Source organism: Dermacentor albipictus, chromosome 9 (assembly GCF_038994185.2).
Source record: "Dermacentor albipictus isolate Rhodes 1998 colony chromosome 9, USDA_Dalb.pri_finalv2, whole genome shotgun sequence".
Classification (NCBI taxonomy): Eukaryota; Metazoa; Arthropoda; class Arachnida; order Ixodida; family Ixodidae; genus Dermacentor; species Dermacentor albipictus.
The window spans coordinates 44,225,607-44,251,391 of record NC_091829.1 but is presented as its reverse complement, the minus strand read 5'-3'; the positions used below and the strand labels follow the sequence as shown (position 1 = coordinate 44,251,391).

Below are 25,785 nucleotides of genomic sequence, written 5' to 3'. Positions count from 1 at the left end.
CATGACATACGCTCCACGTAGAGATGTCTCATTGTTTACAATGCTTCTTCAGTTTATGACCTCATAGAAATGCACGAGCATACCAGTAGGGTAACAAAAATCGAAAAGCGGGAAATCAGTTTTGTGCAAGCTCGCAAGGTGCACGAAGGTTCACGAAAGGGGAAAATCGAGCACAATTTTTCGTTGTACAGGTTCACTTTCCCCCAACGCACCTGTTTCATGCCAGGTTTGTTGGCGTACGACGACTGCGCTAATCGGTCCTTCTTCACTTGAGGATTCGGGCGTATACAAGTTAAGTTATGGGGTTTTACGTGCCAAAACCACTTTCTGATTATGAGGCACGCCGTAGTAGAGGACTCCGGAAATTTTGACCACCTGAGGTTCTTTAACGTGCACCTAAATCTAAGTACACGGGTGTTTTCGCATTTCCCCCCATCGAAATGCGGCCGCCGTGGCCGGGATTCGATCCCGCGACCTCGTGCTCAGCAGTCTAACACCATAGCCACTGAGCAACCACGGCGGGTAGGGGCGTATACAAATACGAGGATATTGAGTAATGCTAGCTGGATCACGCTTCACGAATGGCAAGCGCCACGCACTATAGCGACAACGTTGGTCTTGATTACGGTCTCGATGCGCTCGCCCAAGAAGCTTTCGAAGCTGTGCTCTCAAGCTTGCTGTGAGGGCACAGGCGGGGCTGCCGCACGAGGCATGAGAAGCTCTTTCTTGAGTGCTCCAGAGGAGTTGTATAAGCAATTCCCTTGCACCCTTGTGGGCAGCTCTACATTGGGCAAACCGAGCGTTGCGTGAATGACCGTTTAAGGGAACATGCGCAAAAACTAAAGAAAAAGGAGGATAACGGCGCACATTTGGTGGCTCATGTTAGTGCGTGTGGTTGTGAAGCGCAGTTTCTTGCGACTATTCTGGACAGGAGCGGCAACGCCTCTTCATGGCTCGCGCTTGGGGCCTTCTCTATCAAGAAGAATAGAGATAGGTGTATAAGTGAGCAATCTATCTCATTACTAGATGCCGAATTTGACTTCTTGCGCAACTGTCTTTGAGGTACATGTCCCTGTTTTCTGCTTGGTATGCGCATGCGTGACAAGAGGATATATATGTACTATCCTTCCTTCCATTAAACAGTTGTGAGTAGCGCTTGTCCTTGTCTACCTTTCTTGTTTCCGTGTTTTTATCGCGCTAAGTTACTACTTCAATTATGGACATACAACTAGCCCAACGATCAACTATTCTAAATACGACAGGAGGGAAAAAATGCACAAAAAACACGAAAGTAAAACGAACGTAGCACCTAAGCAGAAAAAGATAGGTTACAGAAGGCGGAAGCGCTTGCTTCACGGAAGTATTCCATCACGATGTTCATTCCATACCTGCTGCAAAATATGACGTCTACCAGCACCGCTCAGGTCCATCCATCTCACCTTGCGCATAAAGTGGGCCTCGAAGATTTCCCCGAGGGTGCGTGTTGAGATACGCCCGTAGAGTTTTGCAAGTGTCAAAATCAACAGCGCAGGCAAGCTCGCCGTCGTCGAAGAGCAGTTACCACGCGTGTACATAAAGCTTCCTACAACTACCACCAGAGGGAAGAATGGCGCTCGCATCGTTCAGCTATCGCGGGAATGGTGGTTAGTACACGGATATGGCTAATCTTCGTACTTGGGGTTTCGGGCGTTCCTGTGGCCTGAATTATTGGATTAAAACTCCTTTTTCCAGTGTAGGGTGGCAAAGCAGATATTCCCATCTGGTAAACCTCCTTGCCTATTTATTCACTCCTTCCCCCCTACATATTACATATACTCCGTAGTCCCGGAAAGCTGTGTCGGCTTCAGTTTTCAAAGCCCGATCTGCACCAATTCGCTTATCTTTCTAGCGAGTCATAACTCGTGAGGGCCTGTAAAGCTAGATAGTTTATCAAGGCAGGATTGTTTCCCTTCCGCTTCCGCATACAGAATTCATTTCATTTGCTTCTATCACCGTAACGATGACGGCATGGGCCGTTGCCTGCGATGATTAACTGGCGATTTAGTTTTCGCCTTGTCTGAACTACTGCTTTTGTATGTTGTAGTTTTCCCGCCGCTGTTGCGCTCATTAACTGCATGGTAGGTGCACTTACTACTCTCGTGATCTCCACCGTAACTCGTCACACTTACGTTACATTTCTGTCCCAAGAGATCATGAAATATTCAGTTATAAAAAGAAAAATGAAAAAAAAAGACGCGTTGAGCATGTCAAAGCTGTAAGCGAACGACACATATATCTGGGCTTATAAGAAAGCAGAGCACTGACTCTTGTACGTACAGTGTTTGAGATAGGTGCGACGCAAGGATATATACCCGCCCATTATCATAATTGCCACTTTTCTCTCCTTTTCTTCACTCTCTCAACTGCATCTGGGTTTCCAGCCTCCGTGCGATGCTAGGGCCTCCTACATGGCGCCACAGTGGCCACCTCAAACGCCCAGATTGCACATGTTGGAGCAACAGCTTCGCACAATATCGTTCTGGTACGATTGTCCGCAGTGATGATGACGAATGCCCAGGTTAACAGCGATTATTATTATTATTATTATTATTATTATTATTATTATTATTATTCCCATGATGATGACAATGTGACGGACATGATGAAGCTCATGGTGCTGGTGGCGCACCGTCGTGCCCATAAAGGTAATTTAACAGTGATGATTAAGAGTCTCTCTAGGCGAGTCTGCATCCAAACGTTCTTGCATTGAACATGACAGCCATCGATATGTGGGTTCCGACGGGCTCCTTATTTTTCGAGATATATAGGCTTGCTTGTGAGCAGACCTATGTGTACTACTGGAAAGCAACAGTACCAAATTGTTTTTTTTTCTTTTTTTTTGCAGGTATAGCATGACGTCGCCTGGCGACTGGGGGTGTAATCGAGACCGCGGCCCCATCTAAACACGTCTTCAGCAGTCGCCACGCGCATTTTTTCACTCCCAAAGCCTGAGAGTGAAACGAAGGCACACATACACGCAAACGGTGGCAAACAAACCCGAAGTGTTTTGTGCTTGTCGACGCGTTCCGATAAACCAAACTCGCTCCTGGCGTTCTCTCGGACCTCGTGTTTCCCTTCTATCACTCCCACTGTTCCCAATGTAGTTTCTGCGAAGAACGCGTCCAGTTTCAACGTGAGCTTTCGAGAAGGGTGCCGCCACAAACATGTGTGCAGGGGGGGGGGGGGAGTGGAGGGGGGGATGGGACGATCGGTTGATCGGCGCACGGCAGAAATTCCTCTCGCGGCGATCGTCCCGAATGACGGTCGCGCATGCGCAGCCACGTAAGAGCAGGTTAAATTCCCCTACCCCGCGCGCTATAGGTTGCACAAACGACCAGAATCATCAGGGCTATGAGGCGAAGTAAAAGAAGGCAAACACGAGGTCCCCGCGATCAAAGCTGATGATCGGAGAGCCCACGTCGGCGCCATGAGGTCGACGTCATTCGGGGACGCCGACGCGCTTCTACCTTTTGTTCGAGGCCCGCGCTGCGCTTTGATGAAGCGAGAGCTCGCACTTTTTTCCGTCTGGCGCTCGCTTTTGTTTAAAGATTTTATTTTTGTTGTTCATTTTCCTTTTTCTTCTTTTTTTGTGGACGGCATACTTTCTTCTTGCGATCCAGTTGCCGAAATGCAAAAAGAAAGCAAGAAGAGATAGGGAGAGAAAATGAAAACACACCGACTCGCACTACTTCTCTCGCCGGTGTCGTAATAGGACCGTGCGAGTCTGTTACCGCGGCGCTGGTTTATGTTGCTTGCGGTGCGGCGCATTTGAACAAGGAGAGTGCGAGATCGTCGCCGTCGCTCACAGACTGCACTTACGTTCAATCATGGCCCGTGCGAGGGGGGGGGGGGGGGCGGGTAGCTTGAGGACTCAAAAGAAACGTACGCCGCGCGAAAAGGAACGAACAGGCCAAGGCAGCCCCAAAATGGATCGACTGCACGAGCGCATCGCGTATATACACCCATAATCTGATTGCCCCTCCCTTTTTGTTAATATACTTCATCTTCGTTTTCCCGAGAGTGCGCGAGCAAATCCAAGACGATGGTTCAAGCCGGGGTTGCCATAATTCAGACTAATGTCTTCCGCGCCTTTCCTTCTCGTCTTCGTCCTTCGAGCCAAACATCTCCCTCCCTTTTCTTCCTCCCCTCTCCGTTAAAGTCTCTCACCTGGAAATCAATACGCGCGGCCTTCTTCGGCTGCCCTTGCCGACCGACCACTGGAAGCAACCGACCGGGGAGAGGTAAGACCCCGCTCGTTAAACAACATACCTTTCTCTTGCTGCAGCTAAGAGGTGCATAGAAAAACTTCGAGCAAAGAGAATTAGGAAAATAAATATACACAGCTACCAGCTTCACTACGGATAAGGGAAAAATAAAAACACGGCCGAGAAAAAAACGACGGAAAGTTGTCAGGGGAGAGGGAGGAGGGGAGACGGTTGCAGGCGCCAGAGAAGAACGCCGTCCGCGTCAGAGCTTCCCGAAGATGAACGATCTGTCCCACGTGAGCCCATTAGACTCGGCATATCGCGCAAGGTTTTTCTATCTTGTATTATCGTTTTTCTAAAACCACTTCGTTTCCTTACTCCGAAGTTTGTTTTAGATCATTCGCGCATTATATTTCTTCATTCGCCATATACCCTCTTCGTAATATCGCGTCGATGCCACGAAGCTAATTCGTTATATACCTTTACAACGGTAGCCCGACCAGGCATACTTTCGTTTTATTTTTGTTCGTTCTATTTTTCTTCATTTTCTTCTAATCTCTCCTCTTTTATGTCGGGCTCTTGTTTAGTTCCGGTATTTGCGCGCTCGCAGAGAGATTTTCATTAGTTGTACGTCAGCGCGACGCTTTGTTACCGCCGGAGCTCGTTCGTGCGCTATCTCCTTCCCCGCTGGTAGCGCGTAATGCAGATCACCAGCCCCGTCGAAGCCAGCAACATCGGTCAGGCGGCACGGAAGCCGGCGACCGCTTTTCCCGCCGAGTTTCTCGTCGCAGCGCTTACCGCAAGTTTAGCGATAAACACTTCGAAGGCGACGAAAATACGAGTACATGACCGCGTCCATTCATTTAAAACGATACAAAATGAAGCCATTTGGTCGAGACGTAAATAGATGGCCGGAATGCGATCCCAAAACAGCGAACAAATCGCCTTTCCCGCGCGACGGAAGCCCGATTTGGGCGCTCGCCCTCTACCTAGCATACAGTTTATTGCGAAACCGCAGACGGTGTTGAGGTAAGTTATAAGTGGAATAACTTGAATTCAGCCACACCCGCCATTGTGGTTCAGCCACTGAGGCATTCCGCTCAGCACTAGGTCGAGGGTTCGCTTGCGGGCGGAACGCGGGAACCCCTGTGTAACTTGCTTGGCGTGAACGTTGAAGAACATAAGCTATTAAAAAAAGGATCATGCGGATCCCACGCGCTCTGGGAATCGGTGCAATAGAATTTGTGGCGTCCGTTCCACCTGAGCGTTTAGCCAAGCGCACGTACGTCACACACACCCGCACACTTTCTTCTTGCGCTATGTGTAAAAAGACGAGCACACGAAAACACGGACATGCGAACGGTTCGCAAACTAACAACCGACTTATTAGTGTTAAGCGATGTTTATATAAAGAGTAAGGGTCATATACGGAAGTGTGAAAAAAAAACGAGAAAATGCTTCACCGGCGATCACGATACTCTCTAATGCGAAAATTGACCGTATCTCTATGCGTGTTTTGATTTGGCGATGTATTGGCTGGCGCGAACAATCTGTCTCGTACTGCACTGTTGCAAACGGAGCGAAGTGTGGCGCAACTGATCGGGAGATAGTGAGAGACGGCGCGTGGGTGCCGCAGCCGCCGCAGACAGATCTCCGCTCATGCAGCGCTTTGTCTCCATGCAGATGATGCGCACTACTCGATGACGCGCACTGCTTATCAACAAGGAAGAAGTAGGAATGATTGGAAGTTATTACCTGAGAAAGGCTGAGGAAGCAGTAAAAAATGGACGCAGCATGAAATCAGCGAGAGGAAAACTTGGCACAGGACAAGCCAAGATGTATGCACAGAAGGATAAGCAGGGTAATGTAATCAGCAATTTCGATGATACAGTAAAAGGAGCAGAAGAATTCTATACTGACTTGTACAGTGCCCAGAGCAGCCACGCTACCTCTATTCGAAGTAGTGATGGACAGGGTAGAGACACTCCTTCTATAACTAGGGAATAAATCAGAAGGGCCACGCAATACATAACCCAGGGAAAAGAGGCAGGCGTACACTCTTAGCACGGTAACCTTTACTAAAGGGGTACATTCTCACAGATTTGTGCACCTTTAACTTATAAGTTACAAATCAACCTTTACAAATTTAACTTCTATTAAAGGTAAGAAAGCGTGCACCTCAACTAGAGGTTACAACACTTTAACCTCTAGTATAGGCATACAGTATTGAGTGTCTTTGCCTAAATATAAAGGTTACTTTTACAATATACCGGTTGAACGATTAAAATGTTCACACAAAGCGGCTTGCAGGAGGTCCCAGATGGACACCGTGCTGCGCATGCTCCGTATATAGAGCCGGTGTCGCCTAGCAACGGGGACGCGGCTCTTCTTTCGGCGGTATGTTTCATAAAAGCCCGTTGCTCTGCGCATGCTCCGCCAAGGCAGTTGTCGCCTAGCAACAAAGGCGCGTCTCTTCCTTCTTTCGCGCTTCTTTCTGCTTGCGCCTCTTCTTTCTTGCGCGCTTCTTTCCGCGGCCGGATTAAGCAGACTACAACCGGGCGCGGAGAAATGTGAGCCTTCGCGGAGGAAGCCCCTCGGCCAGTCCTTTCCGGACGCTGCCTTTACATGCGCTTGCGCTTCGAAATAGTTCACGTGTCCACCTCGTGCGGTTTTCGGGACAAAGGGTGTCGCTGTGTCTCTCTGAACCTAAGTAAGAAAAAAGAAAAAAAAGAAACATTGCGTTTTGCAGGCAACTTAGACCTTACGCATACCGCAACATCTCTTGTTTGGCCTAAAAAATATTAAGACAAATGCAAAAAGTACAACAAAGGTGACCGCGGGAGCCAGAGAAATATCTTTACTTTTGAATAGTATATTGTAAGTGACAGACTCATTTTTTGGGCTACAGTTCTGTAGCTGCTAATCAATAAATGAGGCAAATTTTCGCTTTGCCAACGATAAGTGTTCAGACTTTTGGCTCACGCTGTTGCGGTTTTTATCCTCCTGCACATGCGTTTGTGTTTACTCGGTGGATTGTTCCTAAGGTATCATCTAGCACGCGAAAATGAAAAAAAAAATGAATTTCAGCTCACTGATTCTACTTTTTAATTTTTGCATGCTGAATGATACCCTTGGTACAATCCACACAGCAAACGCAAATGCATGCGCAGGAGAAAAACAAAGCACGGGTAAAGGGCCTGAACACTTGCCGTTGTTCATAAGCAAAGCAAAAATTTGCTTCATTTATTGCTAATAGCTACACAATTGTACCCAAAAACAGTATGCGTCTGTCACTTGCTATGCCATTCGTAAGTGGAGATATGTACTCCCGCACTCCTCCTTGTTGTGCTTTGTGATAGCTAGAAAAATTTTTGACTAGATATCATTGCAGTCGAAGAGATGTTACGGCTTGCGTAAGTTGCCAGCAAAACGCAGTGTTTTCTTTTCTTTTTTTTTGCTTAGGCTGAGAGAGACACAGGGACACCCTTTCCTGTGGAAACTACACGAGGTGGATAGGTGAACTATATCGAAGCGCAACCACGTGTAAAGACAATGTCCAAAAAGGACTGGCCGAGTAGCGTCCTCCGCGAGGGCTCACGTTTCTCCGGGCATGGTTGTCGGCTGCTTAATCCGACCGCGAAAAGAAGCGCGCAAGAAAGAAGAGGCGCAAGCAGAGAGAACCGCAAAAGAAGGAAATGACGCACCTCTGTTGTTTGGCGGCAGCCGACTCGGTGCACCATGCGGAGATTTGGCCTTTCTGGAACAAAACCCAAGGTGGCGCCTCCCCGTTGCTAGGCCGCACCCGGCTCGTCGGACCATGTAAAGAGCGGGGCCCACATGAAATTCTCTGAAAAAAAAAAAGGAACGCTCAACTGAATGTGGTGTCAAAAGTTTACTTTCATTTAAATCACTTAAATCGTTGTATTTCAGCCAACGAAGGGCTACCATGATACTACTATACTGTATCCCTTGGGATTTCTGACGAAATGAAACTCCCCGTGCGGCACCTTTTGAGCAAATATGTAACGGTAATGTTCTCAAAAATGCAGTTCAAAACACAATTTGAACGCCTGAGGAGGAGGCGCCGTTAGCTTGTATAAATAATCTGAGTATAAATTGACAGTTCCACAGGCAGTATAAGGTTAACTTCAGAATGCAACAACTTTATTTGAAAATACAACATAGAATACACCAGAAGTACAGCAGGCCTTGCTGGCACATGACTAGATCTGAAAATTCAACAGAATACTATCACTTGCATCATAACACAGGAATTTTTAAAATCATATCACTATGTTTCAGCCATGCATGTCGTCAATAACTTCGTGTTAACTGTCCATGTAAAAACTTGTACTGCTGTCAGGAAGCAAGAAAACAAGGCAAATATTAGTATATGAGATTGAAGGAACAAAAACTGGACACTTGTGTTCAGATCCACATTGGACACTACATAAAAAAAGCTTTGCACATCAATGTGCAGCATTAGAGCAGGTCAATAAAGACGTTGCCAATGCAATGTAGCCGATGCAAAGAATATAAAAAGTATTGGCTATAGGTGAACGTAAAAAAGAAGACTGGACCACAAGGCCATGCATGCATGCAGCCCATCTATACCTGAGCAACGTTTCCTTAGTGTTAGCATTGACCACCACTGGCATCAAAAGACAACTTGTTGCTCTTACAAACATCAGACAAAGCTTAACCAGGAGATGTGCGAAGTGCTGGCTTGTGGGCCAAATGACAAAAGGCTGGAAGTGGTTATGCTTACAGCATAGTGAACTCTCAGTTTAGATCCTTTTGACAATGCAAACGTGAACATTTTTTATTAAAATTACTACATGACACATTTTACTATCTAGCTAACAATGTCAAGGATGGGATTCAAACTTCTTGAATGCACTACCTATTTAAAATAAATATTGAAAAAGGTCATTTGGGCACTGCTATGCAGAGTACTGCACAATTACGCTATCATCTAGAGGCTAGCAGTTAGAATAACTCAGTGACAAAGAAAGGCCGCCATAATTCACATTGCACGAATTTAAGAATTTTGAGCAGCTAAATAAAATACTTGTGCACAATACTAAATGCCACTTGCATGAATGGATGTATTACCTCAGTAACTTTCAGTAAAACAGTTATAGAAAGGCATGCAACTGTAATGCACAAAGTGATGCATCTGTTCACCACCTCCTGGCAACAAGTGAACATTAATGCAAGGTGAAAATTGTTAACTAGACTTTGAATCAAATCACATTCTTTTTCTTCAGAAGAGCAAAGAAACACTTCAATCTGTTATTTATGAGCCCTCTAGGCACAACATTGCTGGGAAGCACAAGTTTCTGCATCAGCGCCAGGAATGGTGCAAATGCATATGGATAATCGAGGTTCTTGATGTAGTAGGTTAAAATACAATAAATTACAGCTAGCTCCAGGCTGCCGTTCGAGACCCAAATTATTTCTTGCCTGCTGCCAGCATAAACACACGTTTGTTCGCTGCATGTGTAGACGTGTAGCTGCAATCTGGATATCACCACTGGGCAGTGGAGCCTACAAGGACACTTAGAGCCTATAAACATTCGCCTATCAAACATTAAATATGCACAGCATAATGTGAACTGACGAAGTAAAATTTATCAAAAACGTGCAGTACTGCAGATGCAGAGCACAACTCAACCCGAAAGAGCCCAACCATTCTACATCAAGGAAAATTAGAACTGGCTTACCTTTAGCTCTCATTAAAGCATGCAGGAAAAAGCAATGAAATGTTATTTTACCGAAAGTAATCAGTATAATACCAATTTTCGTTTGTTTGCTCAACTATATACAACTGAAATCTCACTAAAGGATACTACTGTTTAGCGCGTAATTATGCCCTGTTCCCACAAGATACGCATTAACGAGATTTCACCAGGTAAATTGGTGCAGCATCGCACACTTCATGAGCTGGCTGTGTGCACGTTCCGTCCGGCAGGATGTCTCTTACGGTTTTTGCTTACCTCACCTTTATTAACTTTGAAATGCAATAAATCACATTTAAATTAAATTGTTAAATATAAATTAACAATTTCATCTAATTTCATTAATTTGCTCCTTCTCTACATTCTGTTCCTTCATGTGTTAATTATCGTGCAGTCTAGCTAAACGGAAGTAGTGAATAAAAAATAGCACCAAAATACTACCATACCTCAATTTAAGCGCATATAAAGTATGAGCAATGCCTCCATCCTTAGTATTATTTCAGGGGAAGAAAATCTAAGGCGACAACATTAAATCGTGTAATGATGCTCCGCTCGACTCGCACCACTGACCAATACAAATGATAATGCTACAATATAAGTACTGAACAGGAACACAGATGTGAGTAAAAGTAATCACAAGGTGAATGCAGAAAGCTTTCTGGACGATATGTGAAAAGTTTACAAATGAGTGTAATATTTAGTATCGTTACATTTGAGATGTTTTCCTTATGAACTAGTAAATTATATTTCACATCACATACCTCGGCCGCATTCAGTATCGCGGATCTCTTTGTCCATGGCAACCACTGGGCTGTCAAGTGGGGGCTCTTGCACATGGGACTACGGTGCGGAGTCTGGAACAAACAAGTGAAAACAAAGCACCCAATAAAACCAATTCTTTCCTGTATGCGCTATGCATTTACCTTTAGAGCAGCCAGGTTGTGATTCTTGCACAGGCATTCAGGCCGATTCATTTTCTATGGAGGCACCAACTGGGACAGTCCTCTCTAAAGCAAAAAAAAGAAAAAGAATATATGTAGATCCCACGCACTGTGGGAATCGATGCAAGCAAAGCTTTCTGTGCTGTTTGCGTTCAGTGGCAATATTTGGCGGTGATGTTGACGGCCTACGACAGTCGTGATGCGATGTTAAATGTTACCTTACGTGCACCACTTGTGTTTGCCTACGTAGTACACCAAACAGCGAGGCGTGTTTGCTCGAGGCATTGTTGTGCGCCATTGTTCGTATGCTGCAAGCAATTTAGCACTGCCATTCTTCACACGGGCGCATGGCATCGTGGCTGAAATGTTTATTTGCTCGACAGCCGCTTGCGTGTTGTCGTCTTGACGCTGCGTGTTGTCGTCTTGACGCTGCGGTACTGAGTGCAGCTTTGCGTCTGCACGCCTGCATCAGTTGTCATCATGTACAAACTTGCAGGGTGTTTATTTTTCAGAAATAGCAGAAACGTGCCGTTTCATTCTTAAACTAACATTTTTACAGTTTCTCCGCAACTGTTGCCATGTCTAGTAGCGACTCTTTTATTTAGGCGACCCGAAATGAAGCATGCTTTCTGGTGGCGTCTTTCCATTCTTCCACATCATACTATGTATGCAAGGCGCCATGAGCGAATATCAACTATTATTCATCCGTTTGGTCAGGGCGTTGGCTTTACAAATTTTCTGTATTATCTTTCCATTGACTATCTCCCCTCTGGAAATTTGCACGTGAGTACAAAAGCGCTGCAGCTTCTACAATGCTTATACCGCAGGCTAACGCGTAATTACAGCGCTCCAGAGGTAATTGTGTCGATGGCCGAGGAGTTTCAGAGGACATTGTGACGACTAAAGAACTCCAGAGGGCATTGTGGCGACGCCCGCGCGGTTCTTGCTGGAAAGGGCTCACAGACGTCACTCCCGCGTCCCTACTATGTACAAGTACAATGTAATTTCTCGTACACTGCGTACATTATGTACATTACGTACTCAACCACTCCCCGACGCCGCGTGCAGGTCAGCGACAGCAGCAGCAGTGGAAAAGCCGAAGGAAGTGGCAAAAAAAAGCTTCGCTTTAAAATATTTGATACACTAGGCAATCAAAAAAGCTTTGGCCAACATTCCACATTATACTAACCATATTGCACTGAGGAGACTAGATGTGCAAGCTTCCACAGTTTCATGTGACACTGAGGCCTCGAACAACGGTGCCTGGCACATTGCATTGCACCTTTGCCTCGGCTGCATTTTTCGTTTCTGAAATTATAGACGCAACGAAACGACATCATTAGTGTTCACAAAGTAATGCAGAGCGCATTGCAGAGCTGTAGGCAAAAAAAAAAAGACGCGTACATAAGCAAAATTCGTGCGAAAGCTACACAACATGTATTCTCTGAAACAACGCTGTATATAATTATACATCATTGTGCGAAATTGGAATGCAAGTTGTAAGAGAAGGTGTGACGTTGCGGTAAAAAGAGAATTGTGTATTCTTCGCAGTTAGTCAATGCTAACCACCGATTCTTATGTTAAATTAATGGCCCGTTTGACTAAAAGAAAATAAAAAAACACGCATTTTTACCCAAAAAGCGAAGCACTAATAGCGATAGCAAAGCATTAGACCACTACTCAAACTAAGGTACGTAGTTTTACCTGCCGTAACAGTAATCATTAGCTTACTAACAACAATGGTGTCACGCGAGCACAGGCATTAATGAACATATCTCATTTGACGACCGCGAACAATCGCTATCAAGTTGACTTGAAGAACGCAGAGGGGAGCGAACGTTTGTTTTGTTGCTCCCTTAAACGCGTCTCCGAACTTTTGAGATTACGCGACCTCCAGCACTACTCGCACCGAAAGAAAGCAGAAACGCAACCACGAACCGCCTCGGCTTGCCCGAACTCTGCACACACCGCAGATTACCTCCAGGCCAGGGCGCGGGCAGTCACGCACCACCACAGCATGGCTAACGGAGGGTGCACGAGGCGAGTTGTGCAATACTGAACGATTTCTGTCAAGCACATCAGCCCAAAGCACGGCGTCAGTACAAGAAACGTATTGTTGAGGTCATTTAGTTGCCCTGACACAACTCATCCCGCCGACAAGCTCAATATTTTAGAAAGGTCTAATCCAATATTTGCACAAAATGACAACATGACAACATCGAATTTAGCTCAATGTAAATCGAAGAGCATAAAGAAGCAAACATATCAACAATAACCTTTTTCAGAAACACTTACGCGAAGCGAGAGCATGCATCATGTCAAATGTTGAATTGCGAACTATAAAGAATTCACGTACTATCCACCCAAAAATAATTTAAAGCAAAAGTTCTGCTTACCGAGATCACATATTTTTCCGTGTGCATTTGGGACGTGGTCACAATAGTCACACCTCACCAGGTTGTCACTTTCCGACAGGCGCAGAATGGTGTATCGCTTGCACTCACAACCCGGCTCGTTGCAGCGACCGCGCAACACACCGAAAAGGTCTCTGCTGCACAAAGGCATGAGGGTGCAGCGGATGGCGCAAGTTCCCAGTAGAAGCGGTAATAACTACTGCAGACTTCAAGTGGTGGCAGCACACAATGGTGATCGGATGGTATCCAAACAAGTCAAATATAATGGCCGTCTCAGAACGACAACAACGACAGGACGACAGCGCGCTAACCACTCCCGCCGGCTCCGAGCCTCCCGCTCCCGCTTAAAATCTTCCCAGCGTGCAACTCGAGCTATCTCGATTGGGCCGAGGAGGAGAGATGATAGCACCGTGGATGGCCGCGCTCCGGCGTGGCTGATGCCTGCTCGCTGCCGCCATGTTAGAAAAAGGCACTTAGAGGCACAAGCAAAAATGAAAAAAATGAAAACAAGCAATGAATTACAGAAATAAATGTCAGAGGTGCCAGTGATGTTATTGGTGTGATGGTGGAAGCATTTCGTGTTTGGACAGGGGTAAAGATTTCATTTCTCAGTTGGCGGCTTCACACATTTAACGCTCTTTTCATCTGTCTATGTCTCCTAAAAAAGACAACGGAGCGGACGGCGCTCGCTTGTATGTGAGTGTAGCGGCATCCTGTTCATTTCACTGAACGTTTGGCGCGTTTCGTGTCTGCTGTAACTTAAATTTGCGGTCGTTGTAATGCCAATCTTCGGCACAGCTTATAATGCCCAAAGAAAGTTGGCAGTGGAATCAGTTGCTACAAGTTTTTAAAACATCCTAAGTGCAATGCAGAATGGTTCGCCGACATGTAGGTTGTTTATTTAAGAGCAGTTACGCTGGTCGCGTAGCGCGTACCGCATCCCCAGCTCCCTCGCCGCGCGTTTATACTTCAGTACGCACGCTGCCTAGCTGGTACCGCGTGTCAGCATGGTTTTCTTATGCACGCGCTTCTTGCACACTAACTATTAACCTCATCTTGAGCGCTTATGGTTGAATTAAGCATGGGAAATTTTTGGTTGACAGCATCAAGGCAGTGCAGGGAATGAAACGAACCCGGTTAAAGGCAGAAAATGTATGCAGACAACTGAAAGGTTCTGAGCAGGGACATTTTAGTAGACAAGTTGAATTATATTGATATGTGATAGAACCATCCAATGTTTTCAACAACCTTTTACTGAAAGACCCAACGCGTTCGTGTGCTTTTCATTTGCTGTTCTTCCTCGCCTCGTACATGAATTTTGTTAAAACATATTCACTTTTTCTAAAGAAACTCGCCCGCTATTGTTTCTCGTGTTGAAATACCGATGTTCCATGCCTGTCTCATGGTGGCTAGAATGCGTGCGAGAGCAGGGGGCTTCCGTCACGTTCGACCACTGGGTTTCGGCAGGCAGTGCACGCCACATCATTCGATGACACAGTCTTCGTTGCTGATATTTCAAATAAGGCTGTGTGCCAAGTATGGAGGGTCGTCAAAGAACAGCGCGCAGATGAACTTGCAAGTGCGATCATGCTTGATTTATTTTTTGGTTTTAAATCGTGAAAAATGTAACTGCTTGGCTGACAGAAATTAAGACCGAATACAGCCCGAACTGCCGAAGTCCTACGTTTGTAATAACCAGATAATAAATGCAGAGCACGAACACATTAGGATACATTTATCAGCAAACGTCCAATCCATGATGTAGGTCTCCTCACTGATGCGCTGCAGTGTTCTTTAGAGGTTAAAATCTAAAGGTTACAAGGCGCTTTGCGCTGAATTAACCTTTAAATCCGTCAATTTTGACTCTTGTAACCTATAGATATATATATACGTAACAACATTTAATTAAAACATCAACATATTTCGCATGTAACCTTTATTTTATAAGTTACTCGTGATTACAGGTTACCATAAAAGGTACCGTGCTAAGAGTGTAACAGAGTTCCGCGGTGCGTTCGCCGCCGATCGCCAACTCGCCGCTTGAGACGCTCGTACTGTCACGCGAGACCTTTGGCGGTATCTTAATGCTTAAATGCCGTGGTCGGTGAGTGTCATGTGACAATGCGCCGCGTTTTCCGGCAGGCTGGGCTGATCGTCCCGGGGTGCCTTCGAAGTCCAACGCGCGTCCCTTCCCTGCGTTGGCCTTCGGTATGGATGATTCCCCTTGTCATCACTTATGGCGAATTCCAATGGCAGGGCAGGAGTGTATCAGGGTCTGCTACGATCGGCCAGCGGGGGAAGTGACCTTCCAGCCTCTCTTGCGGAGCAATGCGACGAATCGCGTCGTGAAACTATCAATGCGTCCCCTCGGACAGACCAGCGGCGACACCAAGGTGTGACACGTTTGGCGAATAGCGTTCATGGTTGGTACATCGCCGCCGTCACCGACAATGGGAGCAAGGAAGACTTGGAAAAGGGTATTCTACGCCGTTTCCTCACGGCCACTGCTAGCCGCCAAGGTCGTTTGACAGAGGCTCAGGCTAATTGCAGTGCCATCCCAGGAGCCAAGATGCGCCAGTTTGAATCAGGCGTGACGATCCCTGTCTACGAGACACCCCTCCTTTCTGCGTGTTCGGTGAACAAAGGTGGCGAAGTGATTGTGCGCACCCTCACCCTCACCGTCAACACAGATACTTCGGCAACTTTGGACGCTCCTTGTAAGTGGACGAAGGTGTGACGGCAGAATTCCCTTGCCTAGGGATCTACGAAAGACAGACGGGATTTAAGCGGACTTGTTTGACTCCTCAGTGTGTGCTTCAATTCAGTCATGCTAGAGTGTTGAGACATAACGTTCTAAACCAAGTACCCTTCGTTCTCTGAGAGCCTGTTCCTTCCTCCAATAACGTCCTTAGTGTGAATGAGTCGGACGACGGCATGGGCCAGCCTACTCCTTTTGACATACCCGACCCCAACTGTTACAGGATGCAGCGACAGTGTGACTGCTCGCCCCTCCCTGCCCCCCCCCCCCCCTCTCCCTATCGAAACGATCCCTGCGCGCCAAGAGCAGGTGCGACGGTGAAGGTGTATCACGTGACCACATTGTTTACCTTCCCGCGGGGATTATCACGCGAAGTTCGCTTCTCAGCCGCCACTGCTGCCACACACTGAACCGAACCGACCGACGTCTCGTGAATACGTTCATCATCCGCCTTTGTTGCGCTGTAGCAGCCTAAATTGTTCTCAACTGCTCTCGGTGTCATCAAACAGCTTGTGTTCTGCCGTTGGATCACAGTGCTCCTGCGTGCCCATTGGAGCACAGCTACTCTTGAGAGATCACTTTGGGGACGCTGTTGAGTTTTCCTGTTCGCCCAATGAAATGCGGCCCTTGAACGACTCCCAAAATGCCCGAGACCTACATCATGGTATCCCCACCGCGCCTCTTGTAACAGATGAAAATGTGCAAGGTCGCAGGAGCGCTCAGCTATCTATACAAATCACCCTATATGGCATACCTAGATTCAACTGTGCTAAGTCCTGGCATAGTTTCACAGCGAACAGCTTTCTTTGCCTCTTTCGCCCGTTTTCGTGGTTTGTATGCGAATAGAGATATTTGAAACCGAATTGATTACAAATCTGTCCGAATAGTTTCCGCACAGTTTTTTAATAATGAACATCCGTTGTTACAATATAAAAATATGTTCACATACTAGTAGTCTTACAGTTCACGAAGTTTCTGGATTGCAAAGTACGTTATTAAGCTATGCCTATTAAAGCACAAATGAAACATTAGGAGCAAACAAGGGTAATTTCTCCGCAAGCACAGGACTTCAGAGTGCGAACAATCACTCTATACAGGCTGTGCCACGTAAATTGAGCCAAACATTTAAAAATGTGCAAAGCCACGTAGCTGGACAGAACCAAGGTAACGTTGTTTTCCTTCACTTGGACATACTCAGACTTTTTTTAATAGGCCGCTCGAGGCACTTTGCCTGAATTCGCGGGCTTCTTTCGAGCTCGGAAAAACACTTTTATGCAGCACGTATCGAGCAACAGAAAACTGTTGTCGGCAGTTTTTCATGTTGCTCTACAATTTTCTCATTGACACTTTTCATCTGATCACTATATTCGAGTAGTTAATTAAGACTAATTGTCTAATTAGATGAAACCAATAATAACAATTTGAGTATCTCGAAGCGAAGGCTACCAACATTAGCTTGGTTCTGTCGAGCTACGTGGCATCTGCATAGTTTTAATGAATGTTTGGCTCCAGTTACGTGGGGACACCCTGTATATAGCCTGTAAAGTTAGACTACGTAAGCGACATAGCCTGCTCCACTACTCAAGTTTTATCTCTATGCCATGCCGGAGGGGGAGTAAATGTATCTTACTTGTACTTCAACTTTACGCTTAATTTAGGGCAGTTGACGTGTTGAGTTATTGGAAAGGTATTCGAAAAATATTCGCACTTAAGTACGGTGGCTGTCCAATGCGAAGAACGAATGGAGCAAGAGACTATGCGAATCGTTATGCGAAAGTTTCAAATAATCGCGTACCTCCAGTGATTGGCTGTTGGTGGTCGGACTTCCAATACAAAGACACCGACGTAAATGTCGCGTGCTCCGGGGCGGCCTAGCTGCGATGCGTGTTCGACGTGAAACACTAATATTGTTAAAGCTATTTGAGACGCACTTGCTGTCTCGCGTTAGCTTTGTGGAGTCTGAAACTCTGAATATTTAAGCACTGTTGTCGAGCGCTCAGGCAGGACAGCTTTCCCCTCCTCTTGCCGCACCCTCCTCCTCCCCACGTGGCAGCTCCAATTGAGGGCTCCGGCTAGAAAGGAGCACGGCGGTAGCGTGACACGCCAGCGTGACGTTGATTCAGCCTATATGCAAAGCCACATGTGCTATCGACACGTATGCAATGGCTGACGGTTCTGTTCTGTACGGAATTACTCACTGAAACAACAAAGAGATACACAAATCTCTTTGAATGCAACACATATACGCCGTCGAGCACATCAGTACGTTAGCAAGGGAAATAGCTTGAGAGAAGCGTTTGACTATTCGTCTATACAAATTCATAATCATCTTCGATGCTTTCTGCACCATTATTGTTTTTTCACTAAGTCTTACTTTGTTCAGTAAAAAACGCAAAGAACACTTAGAAACTGCTGCTCTTGCAGCCGCCGAACACGCTTCGGTAACTATTTGACCAAACGAGACCTTCACGGTGACTCTGGCAAATTTATTTCCCTTCTGGCAGAAAATTTCTAATATTTGGCACCATTTGTGAAATTGCTTCCGGATGTAGCGAAGACTATACGCGCAGCACGCACCTGTTTATTTAACGTACATAATGCAAATAACAGTGGAGATATAACCCACTTTTTGATATCAACGTTAAGCGCAGCTCTTCCTAAACGTTTGAAATAAATGCTATGCGAAGAAACTCGCGACGCGTGAAATCTCATTTGAACTGAAAGTACTCGCACAGAAGTCCTCATTCATCTCCCATTTCAGTAGGCATAATCCAATAAACTTCCTTTGTGTAATATCTTTCTTTATTCATGTGCCCTAACGACCCTTTAACAGGCATCACATAAGAAGTTACATAACATTACATAACACGGTGAGTAAATAATGAAAATATGGAAGCATCTTCGCAGTAACACGCGCGTAGCTTGTTCATGTTCTGCACCACGTTTTCCAGCATTGCGAATACATGCCTGCACGACAGGAAGACGAGGCGTGGAGACAGACCTCCACCACGTGACTCACACCGCTGCTTACTACGGCCCCTCCAGGATTGTGCCAGCGATCTCCGGTGAACAGACGACCAAGAAGTCAGGCCAAACACAGCCGAGGAACGCAAGGAAAGCCTTGCTTTAATTAGGCATCTATATTATTCGTTTAAGCACACAAGGAAGCGCAGCAACAGGAAGTGGACCTCGAAATGCCAAAATTGATAAACAAGAAATGAAATAGACTTCATACTCTTTGCCGATCCCGGCATAGCGCAGGATGTAGAAGTGTCAGAAGTGCAATGACCATACGTTAATGAGGTCTAGGAGTTCCCTCAATTTAAGAGAGAAAGAGTAAAATTAGTCAAGAAGAAACAGGCCTACATAGACGCAGTAAGTGTAAAAAGAGACGTATTCATTCTGGTGCTCGTAAACAAATATGCAGCTTTTGAACAGAGGTAATGAACGAAACCGTAACTACGCTGATTTCAAAACCAGTAATTGAAATGGGAGGTAAGGGACCAAGGCAACCAGCAGGTATGTCCTCCCAAGTAACAAAGAACCTAATAAGGAAATGACAACGCAGGAAAGTGTCCAACTCAAGAAATCGGAATTCGCGGATCTGCCGAAACTGATACAGAAGAATAAAGAAATTATAACGTGCGAAAGATTGAGGAAGCAGTAAAAGGTGGCTCCCGCATAAAATTAGTGAGAAGAAAACCTTGTCATATGACAAGGTTAGATGCATGCGCTAAAAGGTAAGCATCGTAATGTCATCAGCAATTTCGACGATATAATAAAACTAGCAGAAGAATTATACGTATCTGTACAGTACCCAGAGCGGCCAGCCTACCTTCATACGAAGTAGTGAAGAACAGGATACAGACGCTCCTTCTGTAACTAGCGATGAAGTTAGAAAGACCTTGCAAGACATGACCTGAAGAACAGCGGCAGCAGAAAATGGAATAACAGTTGATTTAATCAAAACAGGAGGAGATATCATGCTTGAAAGGCTTGCACACCTTTATGCGCAATGTCTCACGACTTCAAATGTACCCGAGAGCTGGAAGAATGCCAGCATTACACTAGTCCATAAGAATTGATGAATAACAGGCTCATTAGCTTGCTTTCAGTAATGTATAAAATATTCACGAAAGCAATATCGAATAGAATAAGAGCAACAGTTGATTTCAACTAAGGGAACAGGGCGACTTCATCAAGTGCTTATCTACAATGAATCACATCCATGTCACTAATCAGGTAATCGAGAAATCTGACGAGTACAATCAGTCTCTCTATGTAGCTTTTTATAAACATGAAAATACATTCGAATCAGTTGAAGTACCAACAGTCAGAGGCGCTGCGTATTCACTGAGTACAGGTGGCCTAAGTCCCTTCTTCACGGTTTCAAATGGTCCACGTGCTTGTGCTACTTGGACGACGTTATCGTATTCTCCCCAACGTTCGCTACGCACCTCGAGCGCCTCTCAGCAGTCCTGGACGTTTTTCGGCGAGCCGGTCTGCAACTCAACGCATCGAAGTGCCAATTCGGCCGTCGCCAGATTACCGTCCTTGGACATCTCGTTGACGCGAACGGAGTGCAACCGGACCCAGGCAAGATCCATGCTGTTGCGCACTTCCCTGTTCCGAAGTGTGTCAAGGATGTGCGCAGCTTCATCGGCCTTTGTTCGTACTTCCGCCGTTTCGTGAGGAATTTCGCCGCCATAGCACGACCACTAACCGACCTTTTGAAAAAAGACGCTCCTTTCCAGTGGGGCGATAACGAGGCCTCTGCATTCTCTCATCTAATCGACATTCTCACAACGCCTCCCGTTCTGGCCCATTTCGATCCTTCTGCGCCAACCGAAGTCCGTACTGACGCCAGCGGTCACGGAATTGGAGCAGTACTGGCACAACGCCAGCGTGGCCACGACCGTGTTATCGCTTACGCCAGCAGGCTCCTCTCACCCGCGGAGCGCAACTATTCCATCACTGAGCGTGAGTGTCTGGCCCTAGTTTGGGCGGTTGCGAAATTCCGCCCATACTTATATGGCCGATCCTTTTCCGTTGTCACAGACCATCACGCGCTTTGTTGGTTATGCTCATTGAAAGACCCTTCGGAAGACGTGGTCGCTGGGCCTTACGCCTCCAAGAATATTCGTTCTATGTCACCTACAAATCTGGCCGACTACACAAGGACGCTGACTGCCTGTCTCGCTACCCGGTAGACGAGCCTGACGACGCCGACAGTAGTACCGCCGACGGCATTTTCTCTGTGTCTGCCTTCGCTAACATCGCCGATGAGCAGTACCGAGACCTATCGCTGCGAGTACTCATCGAGCGTCTGCGCTCTACACCTACCGACGCATCCGTTCGCCGATATGTCCTCCAGGGCGGCATTCTGTACCGAAGGAGCTTCCTCCCTGATGGCCCTGATCTTCTTCTTGCCGTGCCACAACATCTACGACAGACTGTGCTCTTTGAGATGCATGACGCACCTACTGCAGGACATCTTGGGGTAACCCGCACGTACGACCGCGTCCGCCGCCGCTTCTATTGGCCTGGTCTCGCTCGCTCCGTTCGACGCTATGTTGCTGCCTGTGATCCCTGCCAGCGTCGGAAGACACCTCAGGTGCTACCTGCCGGTCATCTCCAGCCGATCACCGTCCCTGTGGAACCGTTCTTTCGTGTTGGATTAGACCTGCTCGGTCCCTTTCCCACGTCATCCTCCGGGAACAAATGGGTAGCCGTCGCGACTGATTACGCCACCCGATACGCTATCACTCGGGCTCTCCCTACCAGCTGCGCCACTGACGTCGCGGACTTTCTCTTGCGTGACATTACCTTGCTTCATGGCGCCCCGCGACAGCTGCTTACTGACCGTGGTCGAAACTTCCTCTCGAAAGTTATCGCTGACATTGTGCGTTCCTGTTCCATTCAACACAAACTGACTACTTCATACCATCCCCAAACCAATGGCCTGACAGAGCGGTTAAACCGTACTCTTACCGATATGCTGGCCAAGTACGTTTCCAAGGACCACCACGACTGGGACATTGCCCTTCCTTACGTAACATTTGCGTACAATTCTTCCCGGCACGACACCGCCGGATTTTCTCCCTTTTATCTACTGTACGGACGCGAACCTACCTTGCCCCTAGACACGGCACTTCCTCCTGCTGCGGTCTCAACAAGCGAGTATGCGCGCGACGCCATCGCCCTCGCCGACCATGCACGCCAGCTTGCCCGTGCTCGACTTACGGCCTCACAGACCACTCAGCAGTGTCAGTACAACGCCCGCCATCGTGACGTACAGTTTTCACCTGGTGCGCTCGTGCTCCTGTGGTCGCCCTCTCGTCACGTCGGACTTTCAGAGAAGCTTCTTTCGCGATACACAGGGCCCTACCGCGTGCTGCGCCAGGTGACGCCTGTGACTTACGAAATTGCTCCTGTGGGCTCAACCTCGTCCTCTCCTGTGGCATCTAGTGATGTCGTACACGTCAGTAGGCTCAAGGCCTACTACACTGCTTCCGAATCCGGTCTTTAGTCGCTCCGGGACGGCGCTTTTGCAGCCGGGGGTAGTGCTACGGCACAATATGTGCGATCACGAAAGGCCAGCAGTGTGAAGACGACGACGACGGTTAGAAGCTTGCGCGGGCTGTCGCCTCTTTCCAAGCGCAGCGTATTTTCCTTGTAAATATATTTGTACATAGCTTTTCATCTGCGTCTTCCTACGTAACAATATCTTAGGAAATATCTATAAAGATTCCCAGCTACCTTGGTTCTCCACAATAAAAAGGGTGAAAGTTGCCTATCAAGAAAGGGGTCAGGCAAAGAGACAATCTCTCCAATGCTATTTCACTGCATGTTTCGGAAAAGTATATTCAAGCTATTAGACTGGGAAGGCTTAGTTAAGAGTGAGGATAAACGGCGATTTTCTAATTAACTTTCGGTATGCAGATGACGCTGTCCTCTTCCGCAACAATGGGGACGAATTGCAACAAAATCATTGAATACCTTAACCGATAAGTGTAAGAGTGAGGTTGCAGATTAATATGCAGAAGACAAAGTTAATGTTCAGTATAGTATGGCAAGCGAAGAATAATTCAGGTTTATCTAGGCGAATTACTCACAGGGGACCTTGATCATGCGAAGGAAACTTACAGAAGAACAAGAATGGGTTAGAGTGCATACGGCATGCATTACCAAATCCCGACTGAAAGCTTACCAGTGTCGTTGAAGAAAAATATTGCAGGACGCGTAAGCTTCGCCTTTATGAGCGGAAAGCGATAGCATTCGAAAATCCCTGACTGCTTCTCGCGCTTTCCGGCAACTGCAGCTTACGTAACCGCAATGTTTACCGAGAAACGCTGGCGGCGAACGCTATGCACGAAGGGGAGCTTTCTTGTAGAAACGCGGCCTCTTGCGTGGGCCGACCCCAGAGTGCACAGCCGCGCCAAAAAAAAAAAAAAATTACGTCATCTTCAAGTTTCTTCTTTAGCTCGTTTCATATTTCAGTCTGAGAAGATTTAACCTGAACAGCATGCGCTGTTGGTGTTTGGTTTCACGTGCCGCCTGTCAGCCACGAAATTCCAAGGAACAATTTTGTCAGGAATGTAAGGCAAGGTATGCGCCAATTTAGTGATACAATGGTGTGGCACTATAACCCGCATATACAGCATATCATATAGCAAGAAGTGGCATATACATATACCTAAATATACATTGAAATTTTCGCTCACGGGTAACTCCACCGACTCTTTGCGACACGGGGCCCTTAGCGCTATTACATTAAAGGCGTACAATCATTTCATCCTACCAGTGCTAATATATGGCGCCGAAATTTGGAGGTTGACAAAGAAGGTCGAGAACATGATAAAGACCAGGAAAACCGTGAGTAAAGGAAACATGTTAGGAGTAACATTAAGAGACAAGAAGAGACTGGTGTGGATCAGTGAACAAATAGGGATAATCGATACTCTGGTCGACACTAAGACAAAGTATGGAGCAGGGCAGGACATTTAATGCGTAGGGTAGATAACCCGTGAACCATGAGAGTTATAGAATGGGTGCCAATGGAAGGGAAGCGCAGTTGATGGCGATAGAAAACTTAGTGGGGTGATGAAATTAGGAAATTTCCGGGCGCAAGTTGGAATCAGCTAGCGCAAGGCAGGGGCAATTGGAGGTCGCAGGGAGAGGCACTCTTGGGCAGTGGGCATAAATATAGACTGATGATGATATCATGCCACCTCCAGCGCGTGTGCTGCGTGTACACCACGTCCCCGCAGCCTAGTGACGTCATTGCCGAGTTCCGCCAATCGGCTACGACCGTACATCTTTTACCGATTTCCTCCTCTCGGTGGCGCGGATATCCTCCTCCTTATCACCCAGACCTTCATCTACACAGTCCAATCACTACCAAGCGCACAACCCTCTGGGCGCCACACGGACGCTTCACTTCAATCGGAACCTCCGCAACAACTGTGTTGACGCAGAAAAGACAGATGTAATATGCGTAAACACGTACAAGCGACACGCTACTGTTCTTAGTCATGGGCGAAATTGAACGCATATATTCTTTGAAGCCTAACTAAATAGCGAGCTAAAGTTACTCAGGCATCATCGTAGGCATCGTCCTTTTTTTTTAGCTGTCTTTAAATATATAGTTTCGGGCCCTCGTGATAAGCCCCGAATTCTATCGTTTGCTTCACGCTAACTTCCAAGCGCCTCCGGTCGATGCAGGTCAATGGCATTCTAACCGATACTGAAGTGTACTTGGGAAAGTAACGCAAAAAAAAGTTGGGATAATACATTATCTAGCAGAGAAGCGTTACTGTTATCAATATAATATAAACCAAGAGGAGGGAAGAGGACAAGACGGAGTGACGAGAATAGAAAATTTGCAGCAAGACACGTGCGATTCGAGGTGTCTGCGGGCACCGTACATTTTAAAGGGAACTCTCCTTGCTAACCCGCCCGGCGACTGTTCCTGGCGATGGCTGCTGGGGGCTGCTGCTGCTGCTGTCTTGCCACCTAAAAACGGAACCGGGCGCCCGACCGTGCGATCGAACCCCGATCCTCCTGGCACAGCAGCGCAGTGATCCGAGCGTTAGGTCACAGTCGCACGTACACTTCGATCGCGCCAACGGCGTTTAGCTCTCTGATGCGATTGTCGCGTGTGCCACATTGCGTAGCACGGGTGTGGGAGAGCACGTGCACGCGAGAGCACGTGCACGCGTCGTCGGTTTCCTTCACGCTTAAGACGCAGGAATAAATTGCGGCTCATTTGCAGCATTTGATTAACCGCGTTACGAAAGCTTCGCTTCACGTAGATTCGGAGATGTGCGTTGGATCCGCATAATTTTTTTTATTGCGAAAGCAATACTGCTCGCACTTTCGGTCCATCGGTGGTCGTGGCGCCTCCTTACATAGCTGCGCGTCACGTGACCGTGTGACGTCACGCCAGACCGAGAGACGGGGCTCCAGCTCGCGGCATCGATGGTGGAGGCGTAGCCTTGCGCGCCGCTGCTGCGGCGCTACCGAGAGAGGGCGCTCGCTGGTGCGACGTCACGCTAGGAGGATAAATGGGGCTACAGCTCGGCTCCTCGCAGTGGTCGGCGCGCTGCCTTGCGCTATGTCGGATGATATATATAGCCATAAGTTTAACAAAGGGCGACCATGCCCACACAATCAGCCGAACCAAGG

At 47.0% G+C, this 25,785-nt stretch overlaps 1 protein-coding gene and 1 long non-coding RNA gene across 4 annotated transcripts in view; both read right to left on the bottom strand.

Annotated features, from left to right (window-relative positions):
• Positions 1 to 25,785, bottom strand: part of LOC139049752 (mucin-2-like) — a 167,414-nt gene that overhangs the window by 71,054 nt on the left and 70,575 nt on the right. The window lies entirely within an intron of this gene.
• Positions 10,750 to 13,794, bottom strand: LOC139049845 (uncharacterized). The gene is made up of 4 exons (XR_011508614.1): positions 13,323 to 13,794; positions 12,116 to 12,234; positions 10,909 to 10,992; positions 10,750 to 10,839 (listed from the first exon to the last, which is right to left on the bottom strand). It is a non-coding gene; the product is annotated as an uncharacterized lncRNA (long non-coding RNA).